We start from the raw sequence: 23,375 nt of genomic DNA, 5'->3' as shown, positions 1-23,375 counted from the left end.
TTTGAGATAATTAACCTTTGGCACTTTACTCCAAGTTAATGTCTTGCTGGAAAAATAATATTCTCTAATCCAATGAAATCATGAGTCTAAGAGTCAATGAAGATGCCAAGTGAGATTAGAATATCTTAATAAGCACCAGTCTTACGATTCTAACTAAAGGGTTAAATTATATAAAAATATCAAATATGAAAATACAAACAATCCATGATAAATAGATAAATATTTTCTTCACAAATGATTTTGTATGTATGTTTTTATATTATTTTATATTATGGCCTCCCAATGCAAAATTGTTGGATAAGATGTTACCATCTAGATCTATACACTTCTTATAGTATATAGAGAACCTGCGGCACACACAGCCCTCTCTGATGGCACTCCAGCCTTCACCTCAGCCCAGCTCCACAGCACATGTGCATGTGCCTCCTGCTGCCCAGCTGATATTTGGGTCTCTGCCACGCATGCGTGGGGGTGGTGCCTTCCTGAACTCCACAGGTTCCCCCTCCCCCAGCACACCCTTCCTTTCTCCTTCATTTCTGCTGCCTTTCCCAATCTCTGCAGTTTCTCCCCCCAGCACACTAGGGGTGGGGCGCATGCACAGGGGAACGCTCACTTTGCATTTTGGGGTTTGGGGCACATGTGTGTGTATTGGGTACTCGGCACCAAAAAGGTTAACCACCATTGTTCTACATTGCCCTTTCTTTATTGGCTCTGATGTGGCCCTTAGTATACAAAAGCATATACTTTCATTTAAATTAGTACTAAAGAAAAGAAAAATCAGTGCTCAGGAGCTTCATTTAATTTTTGTGAAACAGATGGGTCAAAAGCTGCAAATGGATGTGACATAATGCAACAACATGGGAATTTTCTTGGTCAGGGATATCAACAAGGTATGGTTAAAGATAGCAACTGCAACAATACTGGCTGGGAGTAGTAAGAGTTGTAGTCCAACATATCTGGAGGGCAACAGACTGGGGAAGGGCTGCTCCAATATTGGTCTATCATTGCCCAAAATGTATATCAGTATAACTAAACTCCTTGTTGAAAAGTCTTCAGTTTTTAAGCACAAAAAGTAAGATACAGTACAAAAGGCACCAAGTAAATAAGTATAGCTTCAGCATGTTTATTTTTTGGTTTTATTTTAGTAATAGTAATTTAGTAGTTTAACTGCAATACTTCAGTAATTTGGACAAGTTATAGTAAAAATAAAACTATTAAAATACAAGCGTAAACTAAACAAAAGAAGCATGCATAAAATCAAAGGAAATGTAATGAAATAGACATTATGGTATCATAACAATGAATAAAGCAGACTATTTATGATTTATTCTTAAAGCCTGGGAATTTGGCATCATAGCACCAGGCTAAATATGGTTAGGGCTGAATTCCTAGTGCAGAGATATTGTGACATTGATAACACAAAGCAAAAGAAGGAGAGAGAGAACAAGAGCTCAGCAGAATTAGCACCAGAACTTCACAATACTGAATCCAGGTTCTGCACATGTATGGCCAGTTATACTTCCCTGGGGACAAGTAAAGTTCATGAAGACTATTGGGGCACAGTGGCATCCAGCAAACAATTGCAGAAATTCAGAAATAGTAATACAGTATGGAACAACAAATATTTGTATTGTGGAAGTAAAGAGGAAAGCAACCTCTATTATTATTCACTATTAAAAACTACTAAAAGTTCTGCATTCTTGGTGGCCAAGAAGCAGGGATAATGATGTGTAGATATCACTTAATGAGCAAAACCAACATTTTCAGGATTGTCCTATTCCCCAAAAGAAAAACAATAGCAACATCAAAAATCTTGGTTTTGGGTGCAAAATTTTAGCAATGCAGTTTGGTAGTATTCTGAGGGCCACATGGTGGTTACCAAGGACCACAAGATAGATGCTGAGGATGATGAACAGTCCACAAGTTACTCATTTCTGTGACAATATCTGAAGGCCTAAATCACTCAGTCTCAGATCAATTCCTGAATGTGTACTACTTACAATATATGACAATGACAAATTTCTAGGCCTTGTGCTTTTTCATTTCTATTGGTGCACAAATATTCATAACATTGAGTCTTGGCAAGCTTCCAGAGTCAAGCAGCCACTCAAGGCAGTAGATTTAGGGATATAATGAAAAGGCAGCCAATGTTTCGCTATTGAATTTTCCATGATTGCTGTTAAAATTGTTTGTCTTGACCTTTGTGTGCATGAGCATTCCTGAAAGCAAGACTGTGATCTGAGCAATGATTAGCAAAGCAGGTTTATTACTCTAGCATAAAGAAGATTTATTTATAGGAGATGGTATTACCAAGTTAAGCAGAGTCTAGCACCTTGCTGGCTACATGTGACTGTGAAAAGACTCAAACAGTCTTGTACTCTGTTGGGGTGAGGGAGGCAGAAGGGAGTAACCTCATAATAGGAATTTCTTGGATAAACAGCAGGCAGCATGATAGACAAAGAGAAGACAAGCAAAGAGAAACACACTTGGTATTAGTTTTAAAGTAAAGGGGTTACACCTCAAGAGCAAGGCCCAAGGAGCAATGAGTAGGCCTATCTAGAAATCCATGGAAAAACTGCCTATCTAGAAGGGAGACTGAGGCCCGGGGAAAATATATTTGAAGGCCCAAAATAAAATAGCAGCATTCAATCTGAATTACTTATTACCCTTAGAGTATTTCATTTTTATTAAATACTTTTTAATATTTTGTTAAACCGATATGCTTTTGTAAATGGAATACTGGTCATCAGTTGTAATAAAGGACTGACTGAGTAGATCTAGAAAGGTATTGGATTTTTCATCCTGAATTCAAGAAAAGCCATACCCCACAATCCCAGCATAAGCTAAATTTAATTAAATCATCTTTCCCCAGAGCCACTCTGTTCTTTTCCTGGGAAATTCAAAGGATAAGTGAGGAGAGTGGGATTTGCTTAGAAATTTGCATTTCAGAGCTAGAGAGAGAAAGAATGAGGTTACAGTCAGTCACGTGTGGATTCTGTTCTAACAGAGATTTCTGAAGCTTGTTATTGTGATGTCCGTTAAAGGACCATTTAATAAAACCACATTTAATGCACTAATGCAACACTTTTCAAACTTGGCAACTTTAAGATGTGTTGACTTTGAATTCTGGTAGTTAAAATGCAGACATTTTAAAGTTGCCAAGTTGGAAAAAAGAAAAATACTTCCCAGGAGCCTTTTTAAAGGCAAGCAATGAGGGCAATTGCCTTAAATCCTGCATATACAATATGGCTCACCTCCGTTTTTGAAATGAAGAAATGAGATATAATCAGCTGAAGTATAAATTCCCCAGGAATTTAGAATGATGGGTTTCCCCTCACATTCCTATTTAATGTGCTTAATTTCATATATTTTTTGGAATGGAGAAAAAATTAAACTGCTGTAACCAAGAGCCATGTGACATTCTTCTGCTGAGTCTACCATTTGAAGCAAACAAGTATTTTGAGTCACGGTGGTGCAGAGGTTAGAGTGTACTACTGCAGGCTACTTCAGCTGATTCAGCTGGCAGTTCGGGTCTCACCAGCTCAAGGTTGACTCAGCCTTCCATCCTTTCAAGGTCGATAAAATGAGGACCCAGATTGTTGTGGGGCAATATGCCGACTCAGTAAACCACTTAGAGAGGGCGTAAAGCACTGTGAAGCAATATATAAGTCTATGTGCTATTGCTGTTGCTATATTGGGCAACTCTGCCAAGGGTTTTGTCCCTCAAGAATCCTGGGCAAGGCAGAAGAAAGCAAGGATTCCTGATGCCTCAAATGATCAAGAGCTTCTTCCCAATCGATGCAGTGACAGAGGTTCACAGTTGTTCTAAGTGATCTGTCAGAGCTTTCTTCCTCTCCATCTGCCCTGCCATAGGATGAGGAATGAAGAGAGCAGTGATACTTGCAAAACTGAAGCAAGTAAGTCCATACTGAATCTTTACATTCCGTGCTATGAGAAGAAGCCCTTGGCCCTGTTCATCTTGCTCACGGTCACCCAAACTGACAAGTGTTTCTGCTTGAATCCTCCTGAGAACTTTAATCCTTCTGTCTGTGCATCATTTCAGATTTGAACAAAATGTCCCACAATGTTCTCTTTCTGCTGGACAAGAGCCCAAATGACCAGTGAGGATATGCAATTTAATGATGATTTCATGACTACCAGACTGGCAATTGCCCATTCCAAAGTAGAGGATGGGGTGGGGGGGGTGGGGATATGGGCGTGTTTCTTATAAAAAGGACATGCTATTGATTGAAATTAGCTGAAAGAGAAATTGCTTCTCACAAATTGTGCGGAGTGTAATGAGTTTTTAAAGAGGTAATTTTGAGAAAAGATTAATGGACCTAGATGGTGGCCTCTAACTTAGAACTGGAAATGATCCAGAGGAAGCAATGTTTTCAAACTTACATAAAGCAGACATCCTAAACTTAAGCCGTTGCAAAGGATTTGGTCTTTATCTGAATCATTTTATTGGTTTGTGTGATGCACAAAAAGATAAGTGCAATCGTTTAACAAGTTCCAATCTTCTGTCAAGTCCTGCTGTGGGATAAAACTATCTGCACAGCTACAGACCACAACTGACGCCAAAATTTCTGTTGCTAAGCTAAACATTTGTTAAATGAGTTTTGCCCCACTTTATGACCTTTCTTGCCGCAGTTGTTAAGTGAATCACTGCCGTTGGTAAGTTAGTAACCCGGCTGTTAAACGAATCTGGCTTCCCCATTGACTTTGCTGGTCAGAAAGTCCAAAAGGGGATCACATTATTTTATTTATTTATTTCTTAGATTTTTAGACCGCCCCTCTCCCAAAAAGGGACTCGGGGCGGTGTACAGTCAATAATAAAAACATTCACAATAATTAAATACGTTTAAACTGCATTTAAGATACATTGGAGGAGGAAATAGACTGTGCTAAGAAATAAATAATACTAATCTTAAAACATCACAAATAAAACCCCAACCCTAAAATAAAATAAATCCCTGGGAGGTACAACTAAGAAAGTGCCAGGCCAGCTGATTGAAACAGGTGAGTCTTTAACTTTTGCCGGAAGGAACGGAGGTCGGTGGTAGTTCGAATGTCTGGGGGGAGGTCATTCCAGAGGGTTGGGCCCATCACAGAGAAGGATCTACTCCTAGGTGTCGCCCGCTGGCATTGACTAGCAGACGGCACCAGGAGGAGCCCCTCTCTGTGTGAGCGAATAGGTCGCAGGGACGTGTGTGGTAGGATGCGATCCTGCAGGTAACTAGGTCCACTGCCATGGAGCGCTTTAAAGATGGTGATCAATACCTTGAAACGCACCCGAAAGGCCACAGGTAGCCAGTGCAGCTCGCGCAGGAAAGGTGTTACGTGGGAGTAACGTGTACGTCCCATAATAGCCCGCGCGGCTGCGTTCTGAACTAGCTGCAGTCTCCGGATGCGTCCCAAGGGAAGCCCCATGTAGAGAGCATTGCAGTAGTCCAGGCGAGACGTCACCAGCGCATGAGTGACCGTGCGCAGGGCACTCCGGTCCAGTAGGGGGCGCAATTGGCGCACCAGGCGAACCTGGTGGAACGCCCCCCTTGCCACGGCTGCCACATGGTCCTCCATTGACAGCCGGGCATCAAGGAGGACGCCCAAATTGCGCGCCCGCTCCACAGGGGACAATTGTTCGCCCCCTATGGCCAGCGATGGAGTCAGCTGGCTGAACCGAGGTGCCGGTAACCACAGCCACTCGGTCTTGGAGGGGTTGAGTTTGAGTCTGTTGTCCCCCATCCAGACCCCGACGGCTTCCAAACACCGGGACATCACTTCGACAGCCTCGTTGGGGTGGTTTGGGGTTGAAATATACAGCTGAGTATCATCAGCGTAAAGATGGTACTCAACCCCAAAACCACGGATGATCTCACCCAGCGGCTTCACATATGCGTTGAACAGGAGAGGCGAGAGGACCGACCCCTGTGGCACCCCACAAGTGAGTGGCCTCAGGGACGATCTCTGCCCCCCTGTCAACACACATTGCTTCCGGTCGGAGAGGTAGGAGCCGAACCACCGCAAAACGGTGCCTCCGACTCCCATCCCCTCCAACCGGCGCAATAGGATACCATGGTCGATGGTATCAAAAGCCGCCGAGAGGTCTAATAGGACCAGGATAGAGGAGCAACCCCTATCTCTGGCCCTCCAGAGATCATCAACCAACGCGACCAAGGCTGTCTCAGTGCTGTGCCCGGGTCGGAAGCCGGACTGGTGCGGGTCTAGATAGTCGGATTCGTCTAGGTGTCGTGGGAGCTGCTGCGCCACCACATTCTCAACAACCTTCGCCAAGAAGGGGAGGTTGGAGACTGGACGATAGTTAGCTAGCTCCATTGGGTCGAGCGCAGGCCTCTTGAGCAAGGGTCTCACCACCGCCTCTTTCAAGGCGGTTGGTAAGTATCCCTCACTCAGTGAGGCGCTCACCAGGCCCAGGAGCCAGCCTCGTGTCACCTCCCAGGCTGCCAGTACCAGCCAGGAGGGGCACGGGTCCGTTAAACAAGTGGTGGGTCGCAGCCGTCCACGCAGCCTGTCCAAATCCTCGGGGGCAACAGAGTCAAACTCCTCCCAGAATGGTCTCTCAAGACTCGCTGTTGGCGGCTCGTCTGGTCCACTGACGGAGGTCCACCCGCTCCGGATCTGATCGATTTTGTCCTGAAGATATTCCCCAAACTCCTCTGCTCTACCCTGTAAGGGTGTCTCCCGCGCCCCCTGCGATAAGAGGGAGCGAGTCACCCTAAACAGGGCGGCAGGGCGGTTATCCGCGGACGCAATAAGAGCAGCACAATGTCTACGTTTGGCTGCTCTTATTGCCACAAGGTAAGTCTGCAAATAGGCTCTTACCTGTGTTCGGTCAGATTCGGAGCGCGAGGATCTCCATCTGCTCTCTAGACGTCTCCTGTGGCGCTTCATCACCCTGAGTTCCTCAGTAAACCAAGGAGCCCGGGTGGGTCGATGCCGCAGGAGAGGTCGCAACGGCGCAACCCGGTCCAAGGCCCCAGTCGTCGCCCTATTCCAGGCAGTCACTAGGTCCTCGGAACGGGAGCGGGACAAGGCTACAGGTATTGGCCCAAGCTCCGTCAGGAATCTATCAGATTCCATCAGGTGCCTGGGGCGGTACCAGTTTATAGAGTCTGGTTCCGCCTCCTCGCGGTGGGGGATAGCGCCAGGGAAGTCCAGCCGGAGGGATGAGTGGTCTGACCATGACAGGGGCGTGATAACTAAATCCCCTATTCCCAGATCACTCGTCCACTGTTCAGATACAAAAATGAGGTCCAGTGTGTGGCCCCCTTCGTGAGTGGGGCCCTGCACTAATTGGGTCAGGTCCATGGCCGTCATGGAAGCCATGAACTCCCGAGCCACCTCGGAAGCCGCTCCCGTTGACGGCAAGTTGAAGTCCCCCATGACCAAAAGTCTGGGAGTCTCAACTGCCGTCGCTGAGATTAGCTCGAGGAGCTCGGGCAGGGCTGCTGATGCATAGCGAGGAGCCAAGTATACAATCAGCAAGCCCCACTGCCTCCCTGGGCCCCAACTCACACCAAGGGACTCACACCCGGGTATCTGAGGAACAGTGAACTCCCTCGGCTCTAAACATTCCCGCATAACCACCGCCACCCCACCACCCTTACCCAGGGCCCGAGGCTGATGGAATGCTCGAAAACCCGGTGGGCACATTTCCACGAGGGGTAAACCACCCTCGTGGCCCAACCAGGTCTCCGTTATCCCTGCAAGGTCTAGCTCCCCCTCTGAGATCAACTCATTAATGAGGGGGGCCTTGTTGGTGACAGACCTTGCGTTGCAAAGCATCAGCCGCAGGCCCTGGCTCTGTAGCACCTGTCCACCTAGACTGCAGGGGTTGGTACAAGCGACCGGGCGTAACCAGCAGCCGCGGTCTCCCAACCGACCTTGGGATCTTATCCTGTCCTCGCATCCCCTCCTCCCCGCAACCGTTGTAATAGGACAACCCTCTGCTTTCGTGACCTTTATATTCCCCCCCTCCACCGCGTCCCCGTCCTTCCTGGACTCACCCATCTGTCCGGCTCTGGCCCTCCTCCCGGTCTGGTTAACCCTCCCCCCCACCCTGGGACCCCCTAAAAAAGATAAAAAACACTTTACTAAAAATCCCCTTAGCTTCCGATTCCTGCACCTCTCGGGGTCCACGAACCCGTCCTCGAGGCGGGCCCTTGAAAGAGCCAAGGGCCAAGCCTGCGAGAGAGGGGCCTCCCGCAGGCGGAGCAAGTCTAACCTCGAATACGTTATTAAAAGTCCCAATAGGGTAAGGTACTGATAAAACAAAGTTGATAGGTCATAGCCGGCGGGCTAGGGTCTCAATAAGGACCAGAGTCTTAAAGTCTAGATGGTAAATCATAGTAAGTAAATTATATTAAGTAAAGTCTGGATGGTAACTTCAGAGGAAGATGGTAGGTAATAGATGGTAGATAGATGGTAAATAATGTCTAGATGGTAACTGGATGGTAAATCCTAGTAAGTAAATCATAGTAAGTAAAGTCTGGATGGTAACTTCAGAGGTAATGGTAGGTAATAGATGGTAAATAGATGGTAAATAATGTCTAGGTGGTAACTAGATGGTAACTTCAGAGGAAGGGGGGGAGATGGGAGGTAGTCAAGTGTTGCAAATGGTGGGGAGAGGCAAAGATGGTAAGTGGGAGAAAGATGGTTCACATGGCCCCAGGTGAATAAAAATTCCTTAATTAGGGGGCCTTCTTGTCCTAATTGTTTATGCTGGGCAGCTGCTCAGACCTGTCCATGGCTCCAAGTGCCAGCTCAGGCTGCTCAAGCCTGTCCATATCCCCAAGCCATGATCTCCAATGGCCTCTAATGGTCTCCAGGCTCCAAATCCTCCCCAGCCATAATTCCAGCCATAATTCCAGGGCCTCACCGATGTCTTTGGTGCCTCACCGATGTCTTTGGTGCCTCTCCAGTGCTCTCCGACACTCCATCACTCCATTACTTCTTCCTTGTTCCTCCCTGTGCCCCCAATGCTGGTAATGGCCCTCCGGTGCCTCAGGTAACTCTCTGGGGGCTCTCCGAGGTTCCTTCCCTTTGTTCCTTTCTCTTTTTTTTTTTTTTTATTTTCCGGCTTTTCGGCTTTTTGAATTTGCCGGCGTCAGCGCTGCCCGCGCAGCCGCACTGCGCCGTCGCCATCTTCACAGGCTTCTTCCCAGCCGATTGCCGCTTACGACCTCCAACTCCTTCCTGCTCTCTGGTCTTCACCGACCACCCTGGAGGGCCGAAACTGGCCCAAAACAAGCCAGGGTGGTCGGGCTATCAACTCTCAGCCCCCTCTGATGGCATAGGGCCGGTTACAGTCCTTATCCGGTCGGGCGCTCCATAGTTCGACTCCGGAGCTCAAGAGGCGACCGCCATGGTCGGAAGCTCCTCCTCAATGTCTTTCTGACATGACCTTGGGACACTGCAAATGGTCATAAATATGAACCGGTTGCCAAGCGTTTGAATTTTTATCACATCATCACAGGGCTGCTGCAAAGGTCATAACTGTGAAAAACGCTCATAAGTCACATTTTTCAATGCTGTTGTAACTGTCATTAAGTGAACTGTTGTAAGTTGAGGATTATGCATTGGAAAAAAAGGCTGCATGTTTATGGACAATTTGTAGAAAACAGTGTGGAACATAAACATGGAGGAAGCTAACATGAACAGTGATAAGTGGTATGGAGTTTTTAAAAAGGGGATGTTGGTTATAAAGGCAAGATGAAGACAAGAAAAGAAGGCTTTTGTACTATGAACAGCAATGTAACAATTTACATGACGAATGGAAGAAAGAAGAAAATTGTATTGACAAAATGAAAAAGGGACAGCATAAACGGGGAACCACATTTTAAGTATGATTTTCCATCCAATCTAATCCACTTAATAGACATGCCATCTAGCCCATTCTTAACTAGCTCGCTACTCAGCAAATTATGGAGTGCTTTATCAAATGTTTCGCTAAAGTTAAGATATATTGTGTGTATATATACAACATTACTAAGGAATTGCCCTGTTAAATCAATTTGAAATAAAAGTAATCCAACAAGGCTTACTCTTGCCAAATTCGCTTGCAATGATTTTAAGGGTTGAATGAAAAATTGCCCTTAGTATCCAGAAGAGATTGCCTTTGCTATTTTATGATATTGACTGAAGATCTTCCAGTAAGTTATTATTGCTTCTCAAACAACTTATGGTCTCTGCTTCCTCATCTTTGTCCTCTGAGGGACAACATTCTTTTTTTTTTAATGCTGTTGAGTAAGTTTTGATTCCAGGAACTGCCTGGACAAATTTTCTTGGTGATGTTTTTTGAAATGGTTTGTCATTGCCTTCTTCCTAGGATTAAAAGACTAACTGACCCAAAATCATCTTGCTTTTCCTCCTTTTGTTGTTGTTGTTTGTAGGAATAGAGGAAGGGTTACCTAAAGATATGTGCAGTCAAATGCCATGATCTCAGTAGCTGGTTACCTCTTAACCTATGAGCTCACTTAATTAGCAGAACCAGATGTAAGTAGAAAGGAAAGGTTACGTACAGACATGCGCAGCAAGCCTCCATGATCTCAGTGACCGATTACCTCAACTGTTTATGAGAACCAGGTAGTACCAGGGACCATCTGAATATGTGAAGAATCTACCTTGACTGGGATGGTCTTAGATATTGACAAGTAGAATGTATCAAATAAGATGCTGTTGCTTTCCCTGCTTTAGCTTTGCTTGTTAAAACTGTATAAAAGCCAAATAAACTCTGTGTAAGGCAGACCGACATTTTGGACACCACCTGCTGTGATGGAGTTCTGAGACCTACAGTTGTTCAGTCACTAAGTCATGTCCAACACTTAATGACCCTATGGACTATAGCCGTGATGGCTAACCTATGGCACATATGCCACAGGTGGCCCTCTTTTAAGGCCATTTTTTGCTTCTGGAGCCTGGGGAGGGCAGAAAAAACACGACAAACATGGAGGGAGCGCTGGTTGTGCGCACATGTGAGGGCTGGTTGCCTGCGCATGTGGACAGGGGTCACATGCATAGCATTATGGGTGTGGGCATGCCCCTCACAAGCCCCCTGGGCTCTCCCCGCTTTTGGCATGCGATCCAAAAAAGCCATCACTGGACTATAGCATGCCAGCCCCCCCCCCGAACTCCACTATCTCAATGAGTCTGCCCAAACACATATGGCCACTGCGTTGATGACACTACCTAAGCATCTCATCCTCCGCCATCCACTTCTCCTTTTGCCTTCAATATTTCCAAACATCAAAGTCTTTCTAATGAGTCCTCTCTTCTCATTTGGTGGCCAAAGTATTTGAGTTTCAGCTTCATTATCTGTCATTCCAAAGGACAAATTGATTTTCTTTAGGATTGAGCTTTTCCTCCTACTTTATGCTTAAAAGACAGGTTTCTAGCCTGGAGCCTTAGCTAGTACACAAACATGGCTCTAAAATATTCTTGTGGTGGTGAGAAGACAATTGCGATTCAAGGCATTCTTTAGAAGCAGTGATGGAGGCAAGTCAAAGGAGGAACAGCCTAGAATACCTACATAGCTACAAATGTACGAAGTCTAACCTACCATGAATTTCATTGGCACTTATCTAACTTTTAGCAGGTGATAACTGTTAGTTGAGAATATTCCTGTGCAGACGTATGAGAAATAAATTTGTTTAACTGGAAATTCACATATAGTCCTGGTTTTTCACACCTGACATATTCTGAAGCAATTTGAAGCATGACCTGTGATGGCAAGCTCAGACTCAGAAGAATCTGAAATAGAGGACTTGGCTCAGGATATCCTGGATGAATACCTGTGTTAGCCTCAAGGAAAGTCAAGCAATCTGGCACCATGGCCAAGGACCATTCAAGTCATCAGGAAGCAGCAGAGTATGAGAGGCTGGATCCAGGACCTCCTTCCAGTTCTAGAGGACATGAGGCTGAGCACAGAGCAGAAGAGAGACCTTCCCATCTTCCCATTTGATACAGAACTTATTTAAGATTAGTGCTATTTAATTTGCCCAGCATTCCACATTGGGATCAACTTGTTTGTTTGTTTGTTTATTGGATTTTTGTGCCGCCCTTCTCCCAAAGAACTCAGGGCGGTGTACAACATTAAAAAAAAACACATATTACAAAAGTTAAAAATAATAATAAGATAGAGTATCCAAAAACAAACCCAATTAATATGAACAATAACATTTTTAAAATTAGATTAAAATTAACAATTAAATCAATCATTTATTTTATTTTGTTCAGGCCAGGCCAGCTTACTGGAAAAGCCAACTTTTTAGGGTGCGTCGGAAGGACCGGAGGTCGGGGATTATGCGAAGCTCCGGGGGCAGCTCATTCCAGAAAGAAGGCGCTCCCACAGAGAAGGCTCTCCCCCTGGGGGTCGCTAGCCGACACTGTCTGGCTGACGGCACCCTGAGGAGGCCAACTCTGTGGTATCGCACTGGATGGTGGGAGGCTACTGGTGGCAGTAGGTGGCCTCGCAGGTACCCTTGGCCTAAGCCATGGAGCGCTTTAAAGGTCATAATTAGTACCTTGAATTGCACCCGGAAAACAACCAGCAACCGGTGCAGGCTGCCTAAAAGGGGTGTAACATGGGAGCACCTAGGTACCCCCATGATAACCCACACAGCCGCATTCTGGACCTGTCAGGGGAAAAACGCCCTGGAGAAATCTGAGATCAATGGACCGGGCTGATTCCCTTCCGCATATCTTTTGAGATATTAAGAAAAGAAATAAAAGTCTTTAAGAAGTATTCTAATTAATAAACAAACTTTTATACGAAAATAATAAAAGTAAATAAAACAGAAGTAACTAATTGGTTACATTTTGATAATAAAAGCTCCGGTTGCCAAGTTGGCAGCCGAACAAAGAAGAAAGGAATAGAGTTCTGGAATGTGTGACGCATGCGCAATAAATCACTTTCAGATAACATTTTGTTTTATGACCTGCGCAATAAAGCTTTCTTAGTTTAACTCTTGAATGTCAGTTCAGGCCTAGCAAACTTTTTAACATCGTGACACCCCTTCTTTTGCTAGTCTGGGCTGACGTCATCAAATCATCAATTAAGGCACATCTTCTTTCGCAGATACTCGTGTTGATTTGCGGCAAGTGGTTTGTTAAGCATGTCTGCGATCTGATCATGTGTAGAAACATATTGCAATTTAACAAAACCTTGCTTAACTAATTGCTTTGTGTTTTGATAACGAATGTCAATGTGTCTGGACCTAGAACCTGTGAAATGTGACTCAGAAATATAAACAACAGATACATTATCTTCCATCACGGTGATTGGTCGAATCGGACGTGTCCAGATATCTGTGATCAAAGCATCAAACCACGTTGGAGAATTACAAGCATCTGAAACACAAGCATATTCAGCTTCAGTAGATGAACATGAAACAAAACTCTGTTTTCTCACTTGCCAGTAAACAGGACAACCATTTAGGAACATCATGTAACCAGAAGTGCTTTTGCGTGACTTCTTGTCACTCGCCCAGTCAGCGTCAGCAAAACAAATTAACTTTGGTTGATCAGTGTGTGTTGGTTCTAGCAATAACTTCATGTGTTTAGTGTGTTTTAGGTATTTCAACAACTTCTTAATGCATGACCAATGAAATTGTGTTGCCTTACCTACGTGTCGTGATAAAAGATTAACACTAAGTGCGATGTCAGGTCTGGTCCAACTACTAATGTATAATAGTGAACCAATGACTGAACGATAAAGTGTTTGATCCTCGAACTCAGGACTTGGTTCATGTGTTAAGTTGTGAAAATCTGTTTGCATGGGTGTCTTTGTTGTGCTAGCATCTTTCATGTTGCAATGATGCAAAATGTGATCAATTTTCTCTTCTTGTGAAAGACTAAACCCCTTCTGTGTCTTTTCAATTTGAACACCTAAATAAGTGCTAATGTGTCCTAAAGATTTCAGTGTGAAGTATCTCTGCAAACTTTTAGCAAAAATCTCACTCATTTTCTTATTTGGACCAATATAAACAATATCATCAACATAAACAAGAATTATCTCATATGCATTGTTAGATCTTTTTGTGAACACGCATTCATCAGTCTCAGACTTAATAAAGCCCATTGAATTTAGTTTGTCAGTAAGACATAAATACCACATTAAACCTGACTGTTTCAGACCATAAAGACTTTTGTTCAGGAACCAGGTATCCCCTTCTTGCTTTCGGAATCCTGGAGGGCTTCTCACATAGATCTCTTCATCTAGGTCTGTATGTAGATAAGCTGTGTCCACATCAAATTGAAAAACTTCTAAACCAAGAATAGTTGCAGTGGTTAAAGCAATTTTTACACTTTCAGTTCTGACTGTTGGTGAGTAAGTGTTTGTGTAGTCCTCAGGATAACGTTGAGCGAAACCCTGAGCTACAAGTCTGGCTTTGTATAAAGACTCACCATTTGGTTTCTTCTTGATTCTGTAGACCCATCGGGTGCCAATGACTTTCTTGTTTGCTGGAGGTTTTGCAGGTGTGAATACATTAAGTTTCTTTAAACTGTCCATTTCATCCTGCATTGCATCATACCATTTGTCTTGTTCTGAATCAGGAAGCTGTTTGATTTGTGTGAATGTCTCTGGAGGAAGAGTAACGTTGCAAATCAAAGGTACTGGTGTTTTTGTCAGTTGCCATGAATAACGTTGTGGAGGGATTCCTTTTGTGGCCCTCTTGGAACGTCTAGGAACATCAGTCCAGTCTTCTTCTTCTTCATCATCATCATCCTCGTCCTCACGTTCGTCGCTAGCATCAGCATCCGCGGCTTGCGAAGACGGAACATCAGGTTGTGAAGAACTGGTAGAAGGAATATCTGCCTGCGAATTGTCATCAGGCTGCGTGGCATCTGGAACACCATCTCTAGGAAAATAAACTTCAGGATCATTGGAATGAATCCTGGACCAGTCAATCTCTTCCTCAAAATTAGCAGATTGTGAAATGACAATCACATGTTTAGTATCAATGAATTTGTACCATTTTGAATTATCATCAATACCCATAAATCTCAGTCTCTTTGCTACTGTACCTCCCTTTCTTCTTTGACTTAAGGGAGTGTTCACCATAGCATATGAACCAAAAATGTGGAGGTTCTTGAGATCAGGCTTGTAGCCATACAGCATGTAGAAAGGAGTTTGATTGATTACACTGCTCCAAGTACGGTTGACAATGTAATTTGCATATTTGATTGCTTCACCCCAGTATGTGTTACTGAGATTGGCATCTTCTAGAAGACAACGCATCATGGTTTGTAGAACCCCTTGTCTTCTTTCTACGACTCCATTATGAGCCAGTGTATATGGAGCAGATGTCTGATGAAGAATTCCATTCTTACGCATCCAGTCCTGGAAACGCTGAGACATGAATTCTGAACCACGGTCACTGGATTCTGGCGATGCGAACTTGGTATTGTGTAGAAACAAAAGCTGCAAAGTCTTTAAAGATCTGAAAGGTCTCAGATTTCTCTCTCATAGGATATACAAATCCATATCTAGAATGATTATCTACAATTGTTAAAAAATACTTTCTGCCACCAAGTGTTGGTGGGAAAGGACCCACTATGTCAGTGTGTACCAAATCAAAAATGCGTGTTGACCGGCGTGTAGCGTGTTTTGGAATTGGAGCCGCCTTAGATTTAGCCTTTTTGCAAACGGCACAATCCAAAAACACCTTACACCCCTTTAGATCCAAACCTTTTGCGAACTCCGGCACCTTTCTAAGAACACGGAAACTGGCATGTCCCAATCTTCTGTGCCACTTGTGAATACACCTGGAATGTAAAGGTTTACCAGTTAGTGAATTCTCAACATTAACAGTTTCATGAGGACCCTCAGGCTTGCTCTGAGCAACCTGTTTCTGTTTTCTCTGTTTGTTGGCTTTAGGAGCCTTTGGCACAGTAATGTTTTCTCTCTCTGGGTCTGCGTTGTGCCTTTTTGGAGTTTGCATACTTGCCTGTGCTTGCCCTTTAGGCTTTGGCTTTAAGTAATAAACACCACCAATCAGCATAGTTTCAGCAATAATATCTCCATCTTTAACTAAGTAACTTGCTTTTTTGAGATGGTGAACCTGGAACTTTAAATCTCTAGACAAGTGACTTTGGCTAAGCAAATTACTAGTTGCTGAAGGTATGTAATAAACATCAGGGATGTGTGTATCGAGCTCTTCAATGTGAACAGTTCCTTTTCCCATGACCTTGCAAGTGTGGTTGGTGAAGGAATACAGTTCTCGATACTCGGGCTCTGGTTCGCCCATCTCTGTGAAAAGTTCCCTTCTGTGGGTAACGTGCACAGCTGCTCCACTATCTAAAGTCCACAAAAGACGTCTGTCGAACTTTGGATCAGGTTGTGGAACGTTGGTTATGGCCAGTGTTACAAGTGGAGCTTGTGGATCACGCCTTGGACCACGACGACCTTGTCTTCCACCTCTACCTCTGCCTCTGGAATCTGTTCCTCTGGGCTGGTACGTGGCGGGAGCTGGAACTCGTTGGGGACAATCCCGGGTGTCATGTCCCACACAGTTGCAGGTGTAGCATTTTGGCATCCTTGGAGCGTAGCCTCTTCCTCGGAAGGGATGTCTGGCTGGAGCCTTCGATGCTGGGGGTCGTTGCAGATGTGGTGTAGCTAACCTGATAGCTTCCTCTTCCACTAAAAGTCTGCAAACATGGTTAACTGTGCGTTGAGCAATAGGCACGTAGTTAATCTTTGCAACAGCATCTTTCCATTCATAATTCAATGAGTTAATGATGATGCTAATCATTTGGATATCATCGATTACATGGCCATTTTGTCTCAATTCACTTCTCATTCTTTTCAGTTTGGTCAAATGTCCACCAATTCGTTCACCAGGTTTCAACTTCGAACCATGGAACTCAGACATGAGCAAACATGAAGATTCAATTGAAACGGGCCTGTAGCAATCTTCCAAAATAGCCCAAATTTCTTGGGCAGTTGCATCAGGTGGAAAGATACCTTGGATCTCAATTTCCATTGACATGAGTAAAGTCGTGATTGCTCTGTTTTCCAGGTCTCTCATTGCAGGTGTCCAGGGTTGAGGAGGAGGATTAAAAATCATGGAATGTGTGCCTTCTCTTCGAAGCAAGAGCGCAATTTCACTGACCCAGGCTTTATAATTCTCTCCTGACTCCTTTAATTTGGACTCACCAGTCAAGGGGGTGACTGTGAATACCTGCTGAGGAATGTGCATCGGAACAATTTGTTGATCTGGTTGCAAAACTGGTTGTTGAACCAGGGGATGCTGGGGTTGCATCATTGGCCTTTGCGTGGCAACATCAAATTGGCTTCCTCGAATTCGCCTTTGGCTTTGCCTTTTTCCATCTAGGGAGGATTCCGCACCGCCAGGGGGTGTTGAAGACTTAACCTTTGGAGGCAAAGTTTTGGCTTCTAAAGGGCTCATAGCTAAATCTTTAAAACTCTGGTGCAGCTGCTTCATCTTTTGCTCTAATGATTTTTCTCCGCCAGCAGATGGCAGTGCAGCTTCACTTCTTGGCTGCAGCCCTCTATACATGGCCGGAAGTTCAATGGGCTCAAAGGGATCACGTGACCTCGGTGACGTGTACATATCTCTTTGTTCTAATTGACCAATGAACTCTGTGGGGTGTGTCTTAGGCTGTTGTTTTGAAGACAAGATGGCGTCCTCAGACATTTTGGGAGGGGGGGAGCTCCTCCTACTTTGCTTTATTTCGTTAAAGCACTCTCTCACCTCCCTAGCATATTTTTCAAAATGTTCTAATTGATCAAGATAGCTTTGCATTTCTTCGTCATCATCTGGGGGGGATTCATAAAATCTGCTTTCTGCGTGGGAGGATTTTTTCTCTGCCGGCAGTTGCCATTCATCAATTGTTTGATAATCTGCGAGGGTCTGGGAATGGAGTGGCTCTGGCAGAGTGGGAAGTTTTGGCTTGGCCCCCAAAAATTCATAATCTCCTGGAGATATTTTAGAAGGAGGAACCACTGACCTCGTTTCATAGATGTCGCGTCCTGTAGCTCCTTCCCCCACATCTGGCTCGGCACCTGAAGGAATTTGTTGCTCCTGGAATACGTTTGAAGGTCCATGTTTCTCTGTGTCTGAGGGAGCCTCCTTGTCAGAAGAAGCTGATCCATCTGTGCTTGCCCCATCTTTCTTTTTTTTCTTTTTCTTTTTCTCCGACATTGCTAATTAGCTTTAGTCGGTTATCATAAGATAGCACGAACGGAAAATAAAGCCATAAATTGTAGCCATCTCAGCTGGTATAATCAACCAACCTCTGCATACCAAGCTGTCAGCGGAAAAACGCCCTGGAGAAATCTGAGATCAATGGACCGGGCTGATTCCCTTCCGCATATCTTTTGAGATATTAAGAAAAGAAATAAAAGTCTTTAAGAAGTATTCTAATTAATAAACAAACTTTAATATGAAAATAATAAAAGTAAATAAAACAGAAGTAACTAATTGGTTACATTTTGATAATAAAAGCTCAGGTTGCCAAGTTGGCAGCCGAACAAAGAAGAAAGGAATAGAGTTCTGGAATGTGTGACGCATGCGCAATAAATCACTTTCAGATAACATTTTGTTTTATGACCTGCGCAATAAAGCTTTCTTAGTTTAACTCTTGAATGTCAGTTCAGGCCTAGCAAACTTTTTAACATCGTGACAGGACCAACTGAAGCCTCCAGGTGCTCTTCAAGGGCAGCCCCATGTAGAGAGCATTGCAGTAGTCCAGGCGAAAAAGGACGAGGGCATGAGTGACTATGCACAGAGCATCCCAATCCAGGAAGGTGCGCAACTGATGTACCAGGCGAACCTGGTAAAAGGCCCCCCTGGTCACGGCCATCAGGTGTTCTTTTAAACTAAGCCGCGTATCCAGGAGGACTCCCAGATTGCGGGCCCTCTCTGAGGGGGCTAAAATTTCTCCCCCTATCATCAAAGATAGAACAAGATGCACAAATCGGGATGACGGAAACCACAGCCACTCAGTCTTGGAGAGATTGAGATTGAGCCTCCCCATCCAGATCCACACAGCCTCCAGGCATTGGGACATCACATCGAACACATCGTTTGGGTGGTTTGGGGTAGAGATGAAAAATTGGGTATCATCAGCATATTGATGATACCGTAGCCCAAAACCATGGATGATCTTGCCCAGCGGTTTCATATATATGTTGAACAGAATGGGCACCCCACAAGTGACGTGCCTCGGGGTCGATCCCTGCCCTCCAGTCAACCAAAACTGCAACTGATCCAACAGGTAGGAGGAGAACCACCATAAAACGGTGCCCCCCATTCCCAACCCACCAGTTGTCGCAGTAGGATACCATGGTCGATGGTATTGAAAGCCGCTGAGAGGTCTAATAGGACCAGGACAGAGGAGCAGCCCCTGTCCCGGGCCCGCCAGAGATCATCGACCAACGCGACCAATGACGTCTCCGTGCTGTACCCGGGCCTGAAACCCTACTGAAACGTATCCAGGTAGACAGCTTCATCCAGGTACTGGGGAAGCTGACATGCTACCACACTCTCTACAACCTTCGCTACAAAGTGAAGGTTGGAGACCAGACGATAGTTGGCTAAAGAAGCTGGATCCAGGGAAGGTTTCTTAAGGAGGGGCCTCACCACCACCTCCTTCAAGGCAGTGGGAAAGAACCCCTCTCTCAATGAAGCATTGGAAATCGCCTGGAGCCAGCCTCGTGTCACCTCCCGGGAAGCCGAAACTAACCAAGAGGGACATGGGTCCAGCACACAAGCGGCAGCACTGAATCTCCCCATAATCCTGTCCATGCCCTCGGGGGTCACAGTGTCAAACTCATCCCAGATTGTCTCCACAAGATTCATCCCCGTCGACTCGCCCGAAGCGATTTTATCCTGCAGATACTGAACAAATTCTTCAGCCCTACCCTGCAAAGGGTCTTTCCCAGTTCCTTGGTTAAGTAAGGAGAGGGTCACCCTAAACAGGGCAGCTGGGCAGTTGACTGCAGACGCGATAAGAAAAATGTTGCCATTTTGCCGCTTTTATCGCCACTAAGTAGGATTTAATATGAATTCTTACTAGTGTTTGATCAGATTCGGATCGACTGGCCTCCAACCACTGTCTAGGCATCTTTTCTGGCGTTTCATTTCCCGGAGCTCCTCGGTAAACCAGGGAGCTACCCGGGATCAACACCGGGTCAGAGGCCACAAAGCCACAACGCAATTCAAGGCCCCAGTGGCCGCCCTATCCCAGGCTTCCACTAGGGCTTCGGTTGAGTTGTGAGCAAGGGATTCAAGAAAAGTCCCAAGCTCCATCAGGAACCTTTCATGGTCAATCAGGCACCTGGGGCGGAACCATCTAGTAGGTTCTGCCTCCCTGCGGTGAGAGGTAGCAGTATGGAAGTCTAGCCTGATGAGGAAATGATCAGACCATGACAAGGGTTGGATAGAAATATCCCCTAAATCTAGATCATTCATCCACTGCCCAGAGACAAAAATCAGGTCGAGCGTGTGTCCCCTATTATGGGTGGGGGTCTTGAATTAACTGAGTTAGGTCCATAGCTGTCATTGAAGCCATGAACTCTCGAGCTAAGTCGGATGTCTCGCCAATGGAAGGCAGATAGAAATCAACTGCCAATCCAGCTAATACATCTAGCAGCTCCGGCAGGGCCGATGAAACGTAGCAAGGTACGTAACAAAAAGGCCCACCCGAACTCCAAGGTCCCATTTCACAAAAAGGGACTCACACCCACCTATCTGAGGTACAGTGACCTCCTGAGGTCTGAGACTTTCCCTAATAACCACCGCCACCCCCCTGCCCCTGCCCTGGGCTCTTGGCTGGTGAAATGCCTGGAAGCCTGGTGGGCATAGTTCACTAAGGGGAACATCCCCCTCATGGCCCAACCAGGTCTCCGTAATGCATGCCAGGTCCGCTCTACCCTCTTGTATGAGGTCATAAATGAGGGGAGCCTTATGTACCACGGACCTGGTGTTAAGCAACACCAGCCGGAGACCAGGGTCCTGTAATCCTGAGCACCCGGGGGTGCGAGAAGGGCGATGAGGGTCGGAACGCACAATCACTCTTAAACAGCGAACCTGCATCCCCCGAACATAATTTGGCCCTTGGCCCCCACCATATCTGCCTCTCCCACAAACAGTAGAGATGGTGAACCCCCCAATAGAATGGCTTAATGTCTCCCCCGGAATCCCAACCCTTCCCACCATGCCCATTAGTTAGCTCTGGCATGTGCCCTGGCAGACTCCCCTCCAAACCTGTCTGAGCCATCCGAATCAACCCCCCACCCCTTAAAATTTTCAGAAACATGCATTTGCCTCCCGAACCTGTTACTTGAAAAAAAAAGCTGAATTCGTAAGCACTTCCCTGCTGGATTGGACTCATCTAGTCCATCAATCACAGTGGCTAACTACAACCAAGCCTACTGGTCTTCAAGTAGATGGCCATCAGAGGCACTGTCACTGCCATCAAGGCTAATAGCTTTATTTGACCAGTTGATGACCCCCATTTGGATTCTGGCCATTTGGAACTCATTCCAGAGAAGCTCTCCAAGGCTTTGAGACTTTGCTACTCTGTGCACATGCTTCCATGTGCATCTTGCCTGCCATTGCTGACTTTTACCAAATTTTAAGTTAAAAGTCTTGCAACTACTCCTCAGTGTGTGTGTGTGTGTTTATGTTTGTGTATGTGTGTGTGTGTGTTTGGCAACTACTCTTCCCTACCATGACTAACAATGATAGGGAAGGCAAATGTGAAATCATAGTACTAGCCAAACTCTTCATTTTATCATTTTTTTAAAAAAAAAAGCACTTCCTTTTTTCTGCAAACCTTTATAGGTTAAATCAACCTTATCCCACTCACACCACATATGGTTCCAGAATTGTCAACCAGTGGCTGTGCTGGTAATAGTTATACAGTAATATGACACCAGTAGGAAAAGGCTGCATTTTGCCTTGAAGTCCATTTGTTCATCTTTATAATCTGCTAAATACAATAATTTATTTCTGGTTTCCATCCATTTCCAGGCACATTATATAATTCAATTTCATTATAATTTTGCCAAGATTTGCATTAGGAATGTTTTGACTTTTATACAACTGCATTCTCATTTCTCTGATATGTTTTAAACCTAATTACTGATGTAGAAGGCCATCTTAGTATCATTGATTATATACCATCAAATTATATACCATTAGTGACCATATAGACAGATCTTCTACAAGATGATGAATCCCCAACCTGGCCTTTTCACAATGGTGCATCTATTGCTGATGTAAAGGAATATATCTATCTTGCTATGGTTCATCTTCACTTTTTCCAGCATTATGGGCTCTTCAAAGAAGCTGGCTTTTTGCATACTGTGTTGAAAATATGATAATTTCAGCCAGGTTATTTGTACCTCAAGTGAGAACTCTGAACTGATTTGTTCTATCCTTGGCATTCTCAAGAGTCTGCTTCAACACCAAAGTTCAAAGGCATCAATAGTCTTTCCTGCTTCTGTAAAGTCCCCAACTTCCATTATCATTGAGGGAGAGATATGCATGATTTTTGAATTTTGCAAATATAACCACATATAAGCACATATTTCATGTTTATTCTTGATTATTTTATTTTTTGTTCCTTTACTGTTAATAGTAAATGAAAGGCAGAAGCTACCTATTACTTCCATAACTTTATTGTTAATTCTAAATCTAGTTGCTAGACCTATGGGTGTTACATTGATCTTTTGTATATTTATTTATTTATTTATTTTATTTATTTTATTTGACTTATCAGTCGCCCCCTCTCCGCAAAGGGACTCAGGGCGACGTACAATCAAATCAAAATATACAAGTGTGGCATGGAGGAGGTAACATCAATGATTAACAATACAGATGCAAGTGCAAGCCACTAAGTTAAAAAATAGCCATAAGTTAAGAACAGTTAAAACAATTTAAAAACCCAAAATTTACATTTACAGTATTAAAATTGCCAGGGAGGTTAGAGGTTCTAGTTAAGCCAGGCCAGCTAGTTGGAACAGGTGGGTCTTGAGTTTTGTGCGGAAGGAGCGGAGATCGGTCGTTATCCTGATGTCTGGGGGGAGGTCATTCCAGAGGGCTGGGCCCATCACAGAGAAGGCCCTACTCCTGGGCGCCGCCCCCTGATACTGCCTGGTGGACGGCACCCGGAGGAGTCCCTCTCTGTGGGAGCGAATTGGTCGCAGGGATGTATGGGGCAGAATGCGATCCCGCAAGTAACTAGGTCCTGTGCCATGGAGCGCTTTAAAGATGGTAACTAACACCTTGAAGCGCACCCGGTAGACCACAGGGAGCCAGTGCAGCTCGCGCAGGAGTGGTGTTACATGGGAGAACCTCGTTCTCTCCATGATTGCCCGCGCG

The sequence above is a fragment of the Natrix helvetica genome, assembly GCF_964273705.1.
Source record: "Natrix helvetica genome assembly, chromosome: 1".
NCBI lineage: Eukaryota > Metazoa > Chordata > Lepidosauria > Squamata > Natricidae > Natrix > Natrix helvetica.
Note: the sequence above shows the minus strand (reverse complement) of the source record.